Source organism: Nicotiana tabacum, chromosome 12, assembly GCF_000715075.1.
Source record: "Nicotiana tabacum cultivar K326 chromosome 12, ASM71507v2, whole genome shotgun sequence".
NCBI classification, from domain to species: domain Eukaryota; kingdom Viridiplantae; phylum Streptophyta; class Magnoliopsida; order Solanales; family Solanaceae; genus Nicotiana; species Nicotiana tabacum.
The window spans coordinates 93,983,396-93,998,758 of NC_134091.1; the positions used below are offsets into that span (position 1 = coordinate 93,983,396).

Consider the following 15,363-nt stretch of genomic DNA (forward strand, 5'->3'; position numbering starts at 1 on the left):
AGAAAAATAAAGGCACCAACCTCAAAGGAATCAAATCGCATGATGAGGAATCAAGAAGGGAAGTGCTACTAATAACCTTATAGTCTCTCGAAGATAAGTACAGACGTCTCCGTACCGTTCCGCAAGACTTTACTAGACTTGCTCATGACTCGTGAAACCTAAGTGAACCTAACGCTCTGATACCAAGTTGTCACGACCCAAAATCCACTATAGGTCGTGATGGCACCTAACACCGCCGTCAGGCAAGCCAATAGTTATTTATCAATTTAAGTACTCATTTTAGTATTTTGAAAACATAATTTTTTTGCTTAATTGAACGGTATAAAATAGAATTTACAGAGTAAATGAAAATATTTAGACAAACCACAGTAATGAATAACCTGAAGGAACCCCCAAAACCTAGTGTCACAAGTGCATGAGCCTTTTTCTAAGAAGTACAACAACAATACATCATCTATCCAGAATGTAAATAAGACAGGATAAAATAGTTAGTATGATGGAGACTCGGTGGGCTACGATGCGCAGTTCACATATAGTCTCCCCATCAGCTGCGCCTACGCGCCAAGATGATCACCAAATGAACCTGTCAGATCCTGCACATTTAGTGCAGAAGTGCAGTATGAGTACGTAAATCAACGCGTACCCAGTAAGTATCTAGCCTAACCCCGGAGAAGTAGTGACGAGGGGTCGACATCGACACTTACTAGAGGTCCAAATAAATAATATGATAAATTCATAATAGATATGAATTGTACAGCTATAGTGAAGTAAATCTGTAATCCATAATTAATTTCCAATTTGTTCCCTTTAAAGCATAAATTTTCTCAATCTTGTATTCTTCCTTAATATCTCAAAACATGCCAAGTGCCAATACCAAATAAATAGGAAATACCAAAAAATGTCGGGCATCAGTGGAAAGATTAGCTCGTAAATATTCGGGCTACTAGCGATATAACACATGATACTACCGAGGTCATTCGGCCCGATCCAGAATAACATGTACACTGCCGAGGGACGTGCGGCACGATCCATATATGCATCTATACACTTTCGAGATGTTCGGCCCGCTCTAGAAGAAAATGAAAGAAGTCACCGAATTACGAGACACATTTCTTTTTACAATACATCACATGAGCATAAAATGAATATAATTCTTACCATTTCTCAAATAAATCGCCCACGACTCGAAGTGTTAAGGCTTGGCCTAGTGTTCAGATTTTTATTTATAAATTGATTTTCAGTTATAACTTCAATTAATTAAGCCAGCATAATGAGTTCAAGTAATTCAAACATTTCATGATAAGATCCTAAGTCTACCCGGACATAAACATGCTTTAGCTATGTATAGACTCTCTTCACCTTGTGCATACGTAGCACCCACAACTAGTAGCACATAACAATAAATATCACCTAGGGGTAGTTTTCCCATCACAAGGTTAGACATGAGACTTACCTCGCTCCTAAGGTCCATAATCGGCTCCAAAGCCTCTCTAACACCTCAAACCGATGTCCGTTGATCCAAAATTAGACTAACAATGTGCAAACCAATCAAAATATACTCTAATACCCATAATTAATCAATTCAAACAATTCCCAACTCCGCATTAAAAGTCAATGAAGTCGACCTTCGGGCCCACGTGCCCGAATTCCGAAAACTTTGAAGATAAACTTTACCCATGACACCACGAACTAAAATATTCCAAATTTCATGTCCAATTTCGTGGTGAAAATCCAAAAATACCAAATTCTAGGTTCTCTACCAAAAATTCCAAATTTCTACTAATTTCCATGTTTAAATCCATATACAAACCATGTATTTAAATTGTAATAGTTGGGAATCACTTACCTTGTGTTGCTTGATGAAAATATCCCCTTGAAACTCTCCAAAATCGCCCAAACCGTGTGAAAATGAAAGAAAATGGGCTAAATCCCGTTCTTAAAAGAACACACTGCCCAACAACCTCTCGCACCTGCGGCCACATGGCCGCTTCTACGATTCCGCAGGTGCGGCCAAACTACCACTTCTGCAGTCACCCTTCAGCCCCTAACCTTCATATCTGCGGAGTCGCACCTGTGACCAAGGACTCACTTCTGCGGTCCCATAGGTGTGGTACAAACCTCACATCTGCGCCTCCAGCTTTCCTCACTCCCTACAACTTCTGTGACCACTGGGCCGCATCTGCGGTCACCCAGATGCGGGAAAATCTTCGCACCTGCGGCCACTGCTAGTCCCTTCCCATTCCGCTTCTGCGATCTTGACTTTTCTTCTGCGACCAAGACCCCGCAGAAGCGATCACACCAGCTGCTGCCCAACTTCATCATTTCTCAAGTCCAAAAATCAATCTGTTAACTATTCGGAATTCACCCGAGGCCCTCGGGACCTTAACCAAATATACCAACACATCCCACAATACAATACGAGCTTAGCCGAAGCCTTAAATCACGTCAAACAACTTCAAAAATAATGAATCGCGCCTTGAATCAAACTCATAAATTTCCAAATTTCTAAATTTTATAACTTGTGCCGAAACATATCAAATCAATCCGGAATGACAATTTCACACATACGTCCTAATTGATATAACGAAGCTATTCCAAGGTCAGAATCCCAAACGGACATCGATATCATTAAAATTCACTTCAAGTCAAACTTAAGAATTTCTTAAACTTTTAAAATACCAACCATTCCATAATAAATGCTGAAATGCTCCCGGGTGATCCGATACTCAACCCGAACATACGCCCAAGTCCAAAATCACCATATGAACTTGTTATAACCTTCATATCCCGATTCCGAGGTCATTTACTGAGAAAGTCAAACCTTAGCCAATTCTTCCAACTTAAAGCTTCCGAAATTAGAATTTTCTTTCCAAATCTACTACGAAATCCCCAAAATTCGATTCTGACCACACGTACAAAACATAATACCTGAAGTGAAGCTACTCAAGGCCTCAGACTGCCGAACGACGTGCTAGAGCTCAAAACGACCAGTCGGGTCATTACACGAACCTTCCCTGGATCCTGTGTGAATGTGGGATGCTTTGTGCACCGAGTTGGCTTTTTTGTCAGATTATTTATTTTCACCCATCTCTGTAAATTTTTCTCTTTTCATTTCCTCTCAAATTCTGTTGTCGTTTTTTGAATGCACAAGTTTATTACTTAGTTGTACCTTGTATTTTTGAGAACTGAAATGCCATTTTCCACTACAATTTTATTTAGATATGGAGTTTGTGATACTCCTTGCTTCACAAGGGCTCTATTGTCTCGAAATCTTCAGCAAGTAATCAAAAACATTATAGGCAGAGCCATTGAAGCAGTTGCTGCAACCAAAATTGACCCTTATAGGTATACCATAGCAAATAAAATAAAGCTTATTTCACAGTCATTAGTTGCTGCTCCCTCCATCCCAATTTATGTGATACTATTTCCTTTTTAGTTAGTCCCAAGAAGTGTAACGACCCGACCGGTCGTTTTGAGTATTATAACCATGTTTCCCTATTTACTGCTCAATTTATGCTTTACAATTGTTATATAACTTACCGAGTTAATTGGTTTGGGTCCGATGAGGTTTTGGACTGAATTGGAACACTTAGTTCCAAGGTTTAAAGCTTAAGTTAAAATAGTGATCGGATGTCGACTTATGTGTAAACGAATCCAAAATGGAGCTTTAATGATTCCAATAGCTCCGTATGGTGATTTTGGACTTAGGAGCGTGTCCGAAAATTATTTGAAAGTCCATAGTGGAATTTGGCTTGAAATGGCGAAAATTGAATTTTCGAGAAGTTTGACCGGGGAGTTGACTTTTTGTTATCGGGGTCGGAATCTAGTTATAAAAATTTTCATAGCTCCGTTATGTCATTTATGACTTGTGTGCAAAATTTGAGGTCAATCGGACGTGATTTAATAGGTTCCAGTGTCGTTTGTAGAAATTGAAAGTTTCAAAGTTCATTAGGCTTGAATCTATGTGTGATTCGTATTTTTAGTGTTGTTGGATGTGATTTGAAGCCATGACTAAGTTCGAATGATGTTTTAGGACTTGTTGGTATATTTGATTGAGGTCCCGAGGGCCTCAGGTGAGTTTCGGATGGTTAACGGATCAAATTCAGACTTAAAACCACTGTTGGGATTTTTGCTTCTAGTATTTTCGCACCTGTGGAGGTTTGATTATAGGTGCGAAGCCGCATGTGCGCACCAGCCATTGCAGAAGCGAGATTTCCGCAGAAGCGGAGCGAGCCTCGCAAATACTAGCCCGCAGAAGCGGCTCCTAGCTCGCAGAAGAGGTTCCAGTGGAGGCTTGGCAAAACCGCAGAAGCGGTTGAATTCTCGCACCTGCGAGACCGCAGAATCGGCTAAGTGAGTCGCAGGTGCGGAACCCCTGGACAATATACATTTCGAAGGGGTTCCGAGTTTTGCCATTTTTAGACCTTCAAGCACGGGTTTGGGGCGATTTTCAGAGAGAGTTCAAGGTAAACTTGAGGTAAGTCACTTTTGATCATTTCTACTCCATAATATTGAATTATCATCGAATAATCCGACTAGATTACGTGTTTTTGAGGTATAAATCGGGGATTTGAACCTAGGGATTTGAAAATACGATTTGAGGGTTTGGAGGTCGATTTGAGGTCGGATTTTGCTAAAATTAGTATTGTTAGACTCGTGGTTGAATGGGCTTTCGGATTTTGTAACTTTTGTCGGGTTCTGAGATATGGGCCCCACTGGCAAATTTTGAGCTAAATTTCAGATTTTGCTGGAAAATTAGTATTTTCTTATGGTATTAATTCCAATAAATATTATTGACTGAATCGAATTAATTGTGGATAGATTGGAGGCGTTTAGAGGCCGATTCACGAGGCAAAGGCATATCGGAGTAAAGAATTACACGGTTTGAGGTAAGTAACACTTCTAAACTTGGTTCTGAGGGTATGAATCCCCGAAATTTGGTATGATATAATTTGTTTGGAGGTGACACACACGATAGGTGACGAGCATGTAGACGTGCACCACATAAATTGTATCTTGAATAAATCATGTGCAGTTGTAAAATTAATGAATCATGTTATTATCTAAACATGTTCCGCGTGTTAGAGAAATTGAGCCGAGGCTCTTATTAAATATCGTGTTTAGGCTATGTGCCAATATTTTGGGACCCATGGGGTCGTGTTGTTGTGAAATTAATTGTTTCAAAAATATACATTTCACACTCAGTCATATTCGTCCATTGTGAGGATATTTATGGGATCGAGCTGCACGCCGCAACAGGCCATATTGGCTTTATATATGTTATCATTAAATGGATCGGGGCTGCCCGCCTGCAGCAGGCCAGAATGGCTTTATACATTATTATTATATGGATCGGAGCTGCCCCCTACAGCAGGCCTTATAGGCTTTACTATTTTATGGATCGTGGCTGCCCGCCTGTAGCAGTACTTATAGGCATTGTTATTATACGGATCAGGACTGTCTGCTTGTAGTAGGCCATATAGGCTTTATGTCATGCTTGGGCTGAATGAGCCCTCCGGAGTCTGTACACACTCCCAGTGAGCGTAGATGATTATGTATATTCGGGATGGATTTCCCAGGGCATGGTCTTGCCTTACTTATTTATATTGTAGTGAATTTACCTGGACATAAATATTGTCCGTATTATTTATATTTGGGGATAAATTACCCCAGGGTTGGATTGTCCTTATGCGGTACTGAGTGACTGACTGTCAGTCGATGTGTATATATATACGGGTTGGAACACCCCTCGGTTGGATTGGCCATAAAGAGTACCGAGTGACTGAATAATTTGTGACCAGTATTTTCATGAGGTCTTTCTACTGGGATGTCATATTCCTCGTAGCATACAATATTGATCTATTTCACTTGTACTGAGTTTAACCGTTGAACATGAAAGCATGCCTACATTTTTGTTCCATTATTTATACTGGACTGTACCTGCGGAGCTCGTCATTACTTTTAACCCAGAGGTTAGTCTTGTCACTTATTGAGTTAGTTGAACTCATACTACACTCTGCACCTCATGTGCAGATCCAGGTGCTCCCGGATACGGCGACTGCTAGATTTTGAAGTTAATTCTGTTGGGAACTATCAAGGTAGCTGCTTGACGTTCACAGACTTGATTCCTTTCCTATTTAATTATTGAACTATTCTATATTTTCAGACAGTGATTTTTATCTATCAGACTTTGTATTCATATTAGATGCTTATGTACTCAGTGACATCGGGTTTTGGGAGTGTTCTATTTGAAATTGTGAGTTTCTTCCACTGAATTTAATTATTTTGTTTTCAAATTTAAAAGATATGGTGGTTTATTGAGATTGTCATCTTGCCTAGTATTGAGATAGGCGCCATCACGACAGGTGAGATTTTGGGTCGTGACAAGTTGGTATCAGAGCCTAGGTTACATAGGTCTCACGAGTCATGAGCAGGTTTAGTAGAGTCTTGCGGATCGGTACAGAGACGTCTGTACTTATCTTCAAGAGGGTGCCGAACCCTTAGGAAAATTTCACTTTACTGTATTCTATCGTGCGAACTTGTTGATTCTGGAAACTAAAAATCCTGTTATTCTATTCTCTCATAGATGGTGAGAACACGTACTACCAGATCGGATGGTCAGCCACCAGTGCCACCAGTGCCACCAGTTAGGATCGCGAGAGGCCGGGGCCGTTGTAGTACCACCAGTTGCTCCAACTCAGGAGCAGATTCCGGATATAGCTGAGCCGACAGGATCAGCTCAGGCACCAGTTGTGCCCATTGAGATTCAAGGCCTTCAGGAGACTTTGGCCCAGATATTGGCAGCTTGCACTGGTCTTGCTCAGGTGGTTTTGGCTCAGGCCGCACCTGCCGCTTCTCAGGCCAGATACCGGGGGCACTACCAGCCTATCCAGTTGTAGCCGCTAAGACCCCATTAGTCTTTATTATGGCAGATGATGAGTAGAGAAGACTTGAGAGATTTGGGAGGCTTTGACCTCCATCATTTAGTGGTGCTGAGTCAAAGGATGCTCAGGACTTTTTGGATAAGTGCCAGCGGATGCTTTAGACAACAGGTATTCTAGAGACCAGTGGGGTCTCATTCACTAGTTTTCAGTTTTCTGGGGCTGCCTTCAGATGGTGGGAGGCTTATGAGAGGCTCATGCTGGTTGGTTTAGTAGCACTTACATGGCAGGAGTTCTCCGTTCTCTTTTTGGAGAAGTTTGTGCCGCAGTCTCGCAGAGAAGAGCTGCGCAGACAGTTTGAGCAGTTACGTCAGCATGGTTCCCAATGATAGGGAGAGGATTAGGAGGTTCATTGATGGCCTCACGTATCAGCTACAGTTGCTTATGACTAGGGAAAGGGTATCTGATACCACGTTTGACGAGGTGGTTGATATTGCTCGAGAGATAGAGGTGGTCCGTAGCCAGGAGTGTGGTGACAGGGAGGCTAAGAGGCATCTAGGTTCGGGCGGTTTTGGTGGGGTACCTTCTGGAGGGCAGTTCTACCACAACAGGGGTCGTCCAGTTCACCGTGGTGCATCATCCAGCCATGGTTCATACAGTTCTCATCAGAGTCAGTCATCTCTCAGTGCACTTCCAGCCCCGATGTCACGAGAACCATCAATTCAGGGATCATGTGTACCAGGTCCTTCTGATAATTATTCTGGTTCCCGAGGTCTGCCTCAGAACTCGCCACCATTCTTCGAGATGGAGTGCTATGAGTGTGGAGAGCCGGGTCATGTGAGGAAATATTGTCCCCGCCATACGCGAGGTCCAGTTCAGCAGAGGAGTCAGGCTACTACTTCTGCACCAGTTGCTCCACCACCCGCCAAGCCAGCTCGGGGTGGGGCTCAGTCAGCTAGGGGTCGCCCAAGAGGGGGAGGTCGATCCGGTGGCGGTCATGGCCGATTCTATGCTTTTCCTACCAGACCAGATGCTGTTACTTCAGATGCAGTGATCACATGTATTGTCTCAGTGTGCCATGGAGAGGCATCTATATTATTTGACCCTGACTCCACATATTCGTATGTTTCATCATATTTTGTTCATTTTCTGGATATGCCCCGTGAGTCCTTAGTTTCACCTGTTCATGTATCTATGCCGATGGGCGATACTATAATTGTGTACCGCATGTATCAGACGTTTGTGGAAATTATTAGGGGACGAGAGCAGAGTTGATCTTTTATTGCTTAGTATGGTCAATTTAGATATTATCTAGGTATGGTGAGATATCAGATGTTTTGTTATATTACTTTGGGCCAAGTGGGGGAGTCTGCTATCTACGATTTGATTGCGTGATTATGGGCGGTATTGGATTCGTTCCGAGATACACTTGTGGATTAGTTATGACTTGTAGAGGTTGAGATCGGGGATGACTTGAGTAAGAAAATTTCTTGAATGCGGGTTATATTGCACTTTATGAAAAATCATGAGATGATTAAATTGTTATTTTGAAGGATATAGCGCGCACGGAGTATGAATTTGATTGGTTGTGTAAAGGCAAGGTTACTTCTTTGGGGACTGTTGTGCTAATGGGGGCTTGCTGTAGTTCTGTATGACTATGGATTCCACATTCCAGTATAAAAAGGGTAACATAGCAATTTTAAATTCACATGGAATATTTTCAGAGTGGGCGTTTCGATTGTGGTACTTATGGGGGTGCTTAGGAAGAATACAGTACCTTATAGGCATTAGGGCGATGCCATTTTATATCAGGATGTCTTGTAGTGAGTTTAGGGCAGGGTTCGTAGTGTTCTGACAAGGAGAAGTGACAACTGGAGGGTAATTCAGAAGAAATATCGGAGAAAATAGGGCAACCTGGTATGTAATTTGCTGGTGACTCAGAGTTTATAATGAGATTCTTGTGCTTGTCACATGATGGAATGATAGATGTGGTGTGTTGTGCGGGATTAAGATTTACATGTACAAGGTGGCAGTTCATTCTTAAAGGGAAGGTCATGAATTATAGACAACATGATCAGTTTCAGATATTTAGATGAATGTTATAACTGCTCGGTAATCCCTGAGAAGGGTGCGTATTTCAAAAGGCGCATTGTGTTCTAACTTTCGGATGTCATCGGTATTGCGATACTCACCTAGTTAATAGACTACTGATATACGAGTTATTGATATGTGGCGCAGACGAATTATGGAAACATTCCTAGTGGGATGATCGTGCATGAAAGATGTGATAGCCATGCGAGTGCTGGAGTTGTGATCAGTTATGATGGTTCATGTGTACTTATTTTATTGCTCCTGTATGATATGCTTGGATTAGAGGCCTGTGACCATGCCAGGCGGATTATGTTATTGGCACGTGAGTTATCAGTGCGGATCCATGTACTGATATTATAGCATGTGAGTTATCCGTGCGAGTGATGTTAATGTGAGCTCTAGAAGAGCTAGTTACTGTTATTAAATTTGTGTGTCTTGGTTCTACTATATATAATGAGCTTATAGCATTACAGTTGTGGTGGTGCTTGTTGAACTTACAATACGGTTCTCTACTTTGAGACATCTTCCATTTTGGGTACAAGGTTGCGCAGTTGTGGATTGAGTTGTATTGATGTGGCATGTCAATGGGATAATTGTGTTTAATAATATAAGATTATTGGACCTAGAATGGGTACTATCAGGTTTGATTACGGTATATTGGGAGGATAATATCGAAAGTCGGCTTAGAAAGTAATTATGATTTTGGTTGGGTGGGAGGGCTCCATGACTTGTCGATCTGGTAAGATGTTATGAGATTTGTGCGTGTTTCTTTCATTATCAGCAGCGTGCAAAAGTTTTAGAATAAGGTTTTGTTTGATTTGGGGTCTAATACTATTACCGGGTTACTTTGGAGTAGTTAATGTGATCGAAAATAGTTCTATGAGCATGCGAGTTGTGTAGTATGTTAAGTGATTATATCTGGGGCTATGGTTATGGCTTGATACGGCTGGTTCAGACTCATACAATGTGTTGATGTGAGATTCAGGTCTTGAAAAGAAATTCCGAATGTTGGAAAATTGAACTCCAAGGTTTATGGGCTAAGGTTGAAGTAATGATTTTTAATTGTCAAGCCTAATGGCCTATACAATTTACACAGAATAGGGTGGCATGGGATCACCCGCGGGTATGTGCGTGGTAGATAGAATAGTGATGTGATGGCTTGGAAATAACTCTTGGCATGTTCAATGACGAATGTATGCTTAAGTGGGGGAGAATGTAACGACCCAACCGGTCGTTTTGAGTATTACAACCATGTTCTCCCATTTTGCTGCTCAATTTATGCTTTACAATTGTTATATGACTTACCGGGTTAATTGGTTCGGGTCCGGTGAGGTTTGGAATGAATTGGAATACTTAGTTCCAAGATTTAAAGCTTAAGTTAAAATAGTGACCGGATGTCGATTTATGTGTAAACGATCCCTGAATGGAGTTTTGATGATTCCAATAGCTCCGTATGGTGATTTTGGACTTAGGAGAGTGTCCGAAAAATTATTTGAAAGTCCGTAGTGGAATTTGGCTTGAAATGGCAAAAATTGAAAGTTTGACCGGGGAGTTGACTTTTTGTTATCGCGGTCGGAATCCAGTTCTGCAAATTTTCATAGCTCCGTTATGTCATTTATGACTTGTATGCAAAATATGAGGTCAAACAGACGTAATTTGATAGGTTCCGACGTCGTTTGTAGAAATTGAAAGTTTCAAAGTCCATTAGGCTTGAATCTATGTGTGATTCATGTTTTTAGTGTTGTTGGATGTGATTTGAAGTACGACTAAGTTCATATGATGTTTTAGGACTTGTTGGTATATTTGGTTGAGGTCCCGAAGGCCTCGGGTAAGTTTCAGATGGTTAACAGATCAAATTCGGACTTATAACCACTGCTGGAATTTTTGCTTCTGGTATTTTCGCATTTGCGGAGGTTTGTTCGCAGGTGCGAAGTCGCACGTGCGCACCAGCCATCGCAGAAGAGAGCTTTTTGTAGAAGTGGAGCGAGCCTCGCAAATGCGAGCCCGCAGAAGCGGCTCCAGTGGAGGCTTGTAGAAATCGCAGAGGCGGTTGAATTCTCGCATATGCGAGACCGCAGAAACGGCTAAGTGAGTCGCAGGTGCAGAACCCCTGGACAATATACATTTCAAAGGGGTTCCGAGTTTTGCCATTTTTGGACCTTCAAGCACGGTTTTCGGGGAGCTTTTCAGAGAGAATTCAAGAGAAACTTGAGGTAAGTCACTTGTGATCATTTCTACTCCATAATATTAAATTATCATCGAATAATTCGACTAGATTACGTGTTTTTGAGGTGTAAATCGGGGATTTGAACCTAGGGATTTGAAAATAAGATTTGAGGGTTTGGAGGTCGAGTTGAGGTCATATTTTGGTACAATTAGTATGGTTAGACTCGTAGTTGAATGAGCTTTCGGATTTTATAACTTTTGTCGGGTTCCGAGATGTGGGCCCCACATGCGATTTTTGAGCTAAATTTCGGATTTTGTTGGAAAATTAGTATTTTCTCATGGGATTAATTCCAAAAAATTTTATTGACTGAATCGAATTAATTGTGGCTAGATTCGAGGCGTTTGGAAGCCGATTCACGAGGCAAAGGCATAGCAGAGTAAAGGATTACATGGTTTGAGGTAAGTAACACTTCTAAACTTGGTTCTGAGTGTATGAATCCCCGAAATTTGGTATGATATAAATTGTTTGGAGGTGACACACACGATAGGTGACGAGCATGTAGACGTGCACCACAGAAATTGTGTCTTGAATAAATCCTGTGCAGTTGTAAAATTAATGAATCATATTATTAACTGAATATGTTCCACATGTTAGAAAAATTGAGCCGAGGCTCTTATTAAATATCGTGTTTAGGATATGTGCGAATATTTTGGGGCCCATGGGGTCGTGTTGCTGTGGAATTAATTGTTTCAAAAATATACATTTCACACTCAGTCATATTCGTCCATTTTGAGGATATTTATGGGATCGAGCTGCGCGCCACAGTAGGCCATATTGGCTTTATATATGTTATCATTAAATGGATCGGGGCTGCCCGCCTGCAGCAGGCCTTATAGGCTTTGTTATTATACGGATCGGGACTGCCCGCCTGCAGTAGGCCATATAGGCTTTATGTCACACTTGGGCTGAAGGAGCCCTCCGGAGTCTGTACACACCCCAAGAGAGCGTAAATGATTATATATATTCGGGATGGATTTCCCAGGGCATGAACTTGCCTTATTTATTTATATTGTAATGAATTTTCCTGGACATGGATTTTGTCTGTATCATTTACATTTGGGGATAAATTACCCCAGGGCTGGATTGGCTTATACGGTACTGAGTGACTGATACAGGTTGGAACACCCCTAGGCTGGATTGGCCATAAACGGTACCGAAGGACCGAATAATTTGTGACTAGTATTTATATGAGGTCTTTCTACTGGGATGTCATATTCCTCATATCATGCAGTATTGATCTATTTCACTTGTACTGCGTTTAACTGTTGAACTTGAAGGCATGCCTACATTTTTGTACCATTATTTATACTGGACTGTACCTGCGGAGCTCGTCATTATTTTTAGCCCAGAGGTTAGTCTTGTTACTTATTGAGTTAGTTGTACGCATACTACACTCTGCACCTCGTGTGCAGATCCAGGTGCTCCCGGATACGGCTGTTGCTAGATTTCAAAGTTAATTCTGTTGGGAACTATCAAGGTAGCTGCTTGACGTCCACAGACTTGATTCCTTTCTTGTTTAATTATTGTACTATTTTATATTTTCAGACAGTGATTTTTATCCGTCAGACTTTATATTCATATTAGATACTCATGTATTCAGTGATCCGTATTTTGGGAGTGTTGTATTTGAAATTGTGAGTTTCTTCCGCTGAATTTAATTATTATGTTTTCAAATTTAAAAGATATGGTGGTTTATTGAGATTGTGGGCTTGCCTAGTATTGAGATAGGAGCCATCATGACAAGTAAGATTTTGATTGTGGATTGATACAGCTGGTTCAGATTCATACAACATGTTGATGTGAGATTCAGGTCTTCAAAAGAAATTCTGAATGTTGGAAAATTTAATTCCAAGGTTTATGGGCTAAGGTTGAAGTAATTATTTTTAATTATGTCGTGTTGTCAGGCCTATACAATTTACACAGAATAGGGTGGCATGGGATCACCCCCGAGTATGTGCGTGGTAGATAGAATAGTGATGTGATGGCTTGGAAACAACTCTTGGCATGTTCGAGGATGAACGTATGCTTAAGTGGGGGAGAATGTAACGACCCGACCGATCATTTTGAGTATTACAACTATGTTCCCCCATTTACTGCTTAATTTATGCTTTACAGTTGTTATATGACTTACCGGGTTAATTGGTTCGGGTCCGGCGAGGTTTTGGAATGAATTGGAACACTTAGTTCCAAGGTTTAAATCTTAAGTTAAAATACTGACCAGATATCAACTTATGTGTAAACGACCCCAGAATGGAGTTTTCATGATTCCAATAGCTTCTTATGGTGATTTTGGACTTAGGAGCGTATCCGAAAAATTATTTGGAAGTCCGTAGTGGAATTTGGCTTGAAATGGCAAAAATTGAATTTTCGAGAAGTTTTACCGGGGAGTTGACTTTTTGTTATCAGGGTAGGAATCCATTTCTGCGAATTTTCATAGCTCCGTTATGTCATTTATGACTTGTGTGCAAAATTTGAGGTCAATCGTACGTGATTTGTTAGGTTCCGACGTCGTTTGTAGAAATTGGAAGTTTCAAAGTTCATTAGGCTTGAATCTATGTGTGATTCGTGCTTTAATGTTATTGGATGTGATTTGAAGGCACGACTAAGTTCATATGATATTTTAGGACTTGTTGGTATATTTGGTTGAGGTCTCGAGGGCCTCGAGTGAGTTTCAGATGGTTAACAGATCAAATTCGGACTTACAACCACTTTTGGAATTTTTGCTTCTGGTATTTTTGCACCTATGGAGGTTTGATCGCAGGTGCGAAGCCGTTTGTGCGCACCATCCATCGCAGAAGCGAGCTTTCCGCAGAAGCGGAGCGAGCCTCGCAAATGCGAGCCCACATAAGGGGCTCCTAGCTCGCAGAAGAGGCTCCATTGGAGGCTTGGCGAAACCGCAGAAGCGGTTGAATTCTCGCACCTGCGAGACCGCAGAAGCGGCTAAGTGAGTCGCAGGTGCGGAACCCCTGGACAGTATACATTTCGAAAGGGGTTCCGAGTTTTGCCGTTTTTGGACCTTCAAGCACGGATTTTGGGGCGGTTTTCAGAGAGAATTAAAGGAAAACTTGAGGTAAGTTACTTGTGATCATTTCTACTCCATAATATTGAATTATCATCGAATAATCCGACTAGATTACGTGTTTTTGAGGTTTAAATCGGGAATTTGAACCTAAGGATTTGAAAATAAGATTTGGGGGTTTGGAGGTCGAGTTGAGGTCGGATTTTGGTAAAAATAGTATGGTTAGACTCGTGGTTGAATGGGCTTCGAATTTTGTAACTTTTGTCGGGTTCCGAGAAGTGGCCCCCACAGGCAATTTTTGAGCTAAATTTCGGATTTTGTTGGAAAATTAGTATTTTATTATGGGATTAATTCTAATAAATTTTATTGACTGAATCGAATTAATTGTGGATAGATTCGAGGCATTTGGAGGCCGATTCACGAGGCAAAGGCATAGTGGAGTAAATAATTATACGGTTTGAGGTAAGTAACACTTCTAAACTTGGTTCTGAGGGTATGAATCCCCAAAATTTGGTATGATATAAATTGTTTGGAGGTTACACACACGATAGGTAACGAGCATGCAGACATGTCCCATAGAAATTGTGTCTTGAATAAATCCTGTGCAGTTGTAAAATTAATGAATCATATTATTATCTGAACATGTTCCATGTGTTAGAGAAATTGAGCCTAGGCTCTTATTAAATATCGTGTTTAGGCTATGTGCCAATATTTTGGGACCCATAGGGTCGTGTTGCTGTGGAATAATTATTTCAAAAATATACATTACACACTCAGTCATATTCGTCCATTTTGAGGATATTTATGGGATCGAGATGCGCGCCGCAGCTGGCCATATTAGCTTTATATATGTTATCATTAAATGGATCGGGCTGCCCGCCTGCAGTTGGCCAGAATGGCTTTATACATTATTATTATATGGATCGGGGCTTCCCGCCTGCAGCAGGCCTTATAGGCTTTGTTATTATATGGATCGGGACTGCCCACCTGTAGTAGGCCATATAGGCTTTATGTCACGCTTGGGTTGAAGGAGCCCTCCAGAGTCTGTACACACCCCAGTGAGCGTAGATTATTATATATATTCGGGATAGATTTCCCAGGGCATGGACTTGCCTTACTTATTTATATTGTAATGAATTTACCTG

The 15,363-nt window shown here is 41.2% G+C and overlaps 1 pseudogene; it reads left to right on the forward strand.

Moving 5' to 3' along the window:
* LOC107775259 (exocyst complex component EXO84B-like) overlaps positions 1–15,363 on the forward strand; it is a 34,080-nt pseudogene that overhangs the window by 16,183 nt on the left and 2,534 nt on the right.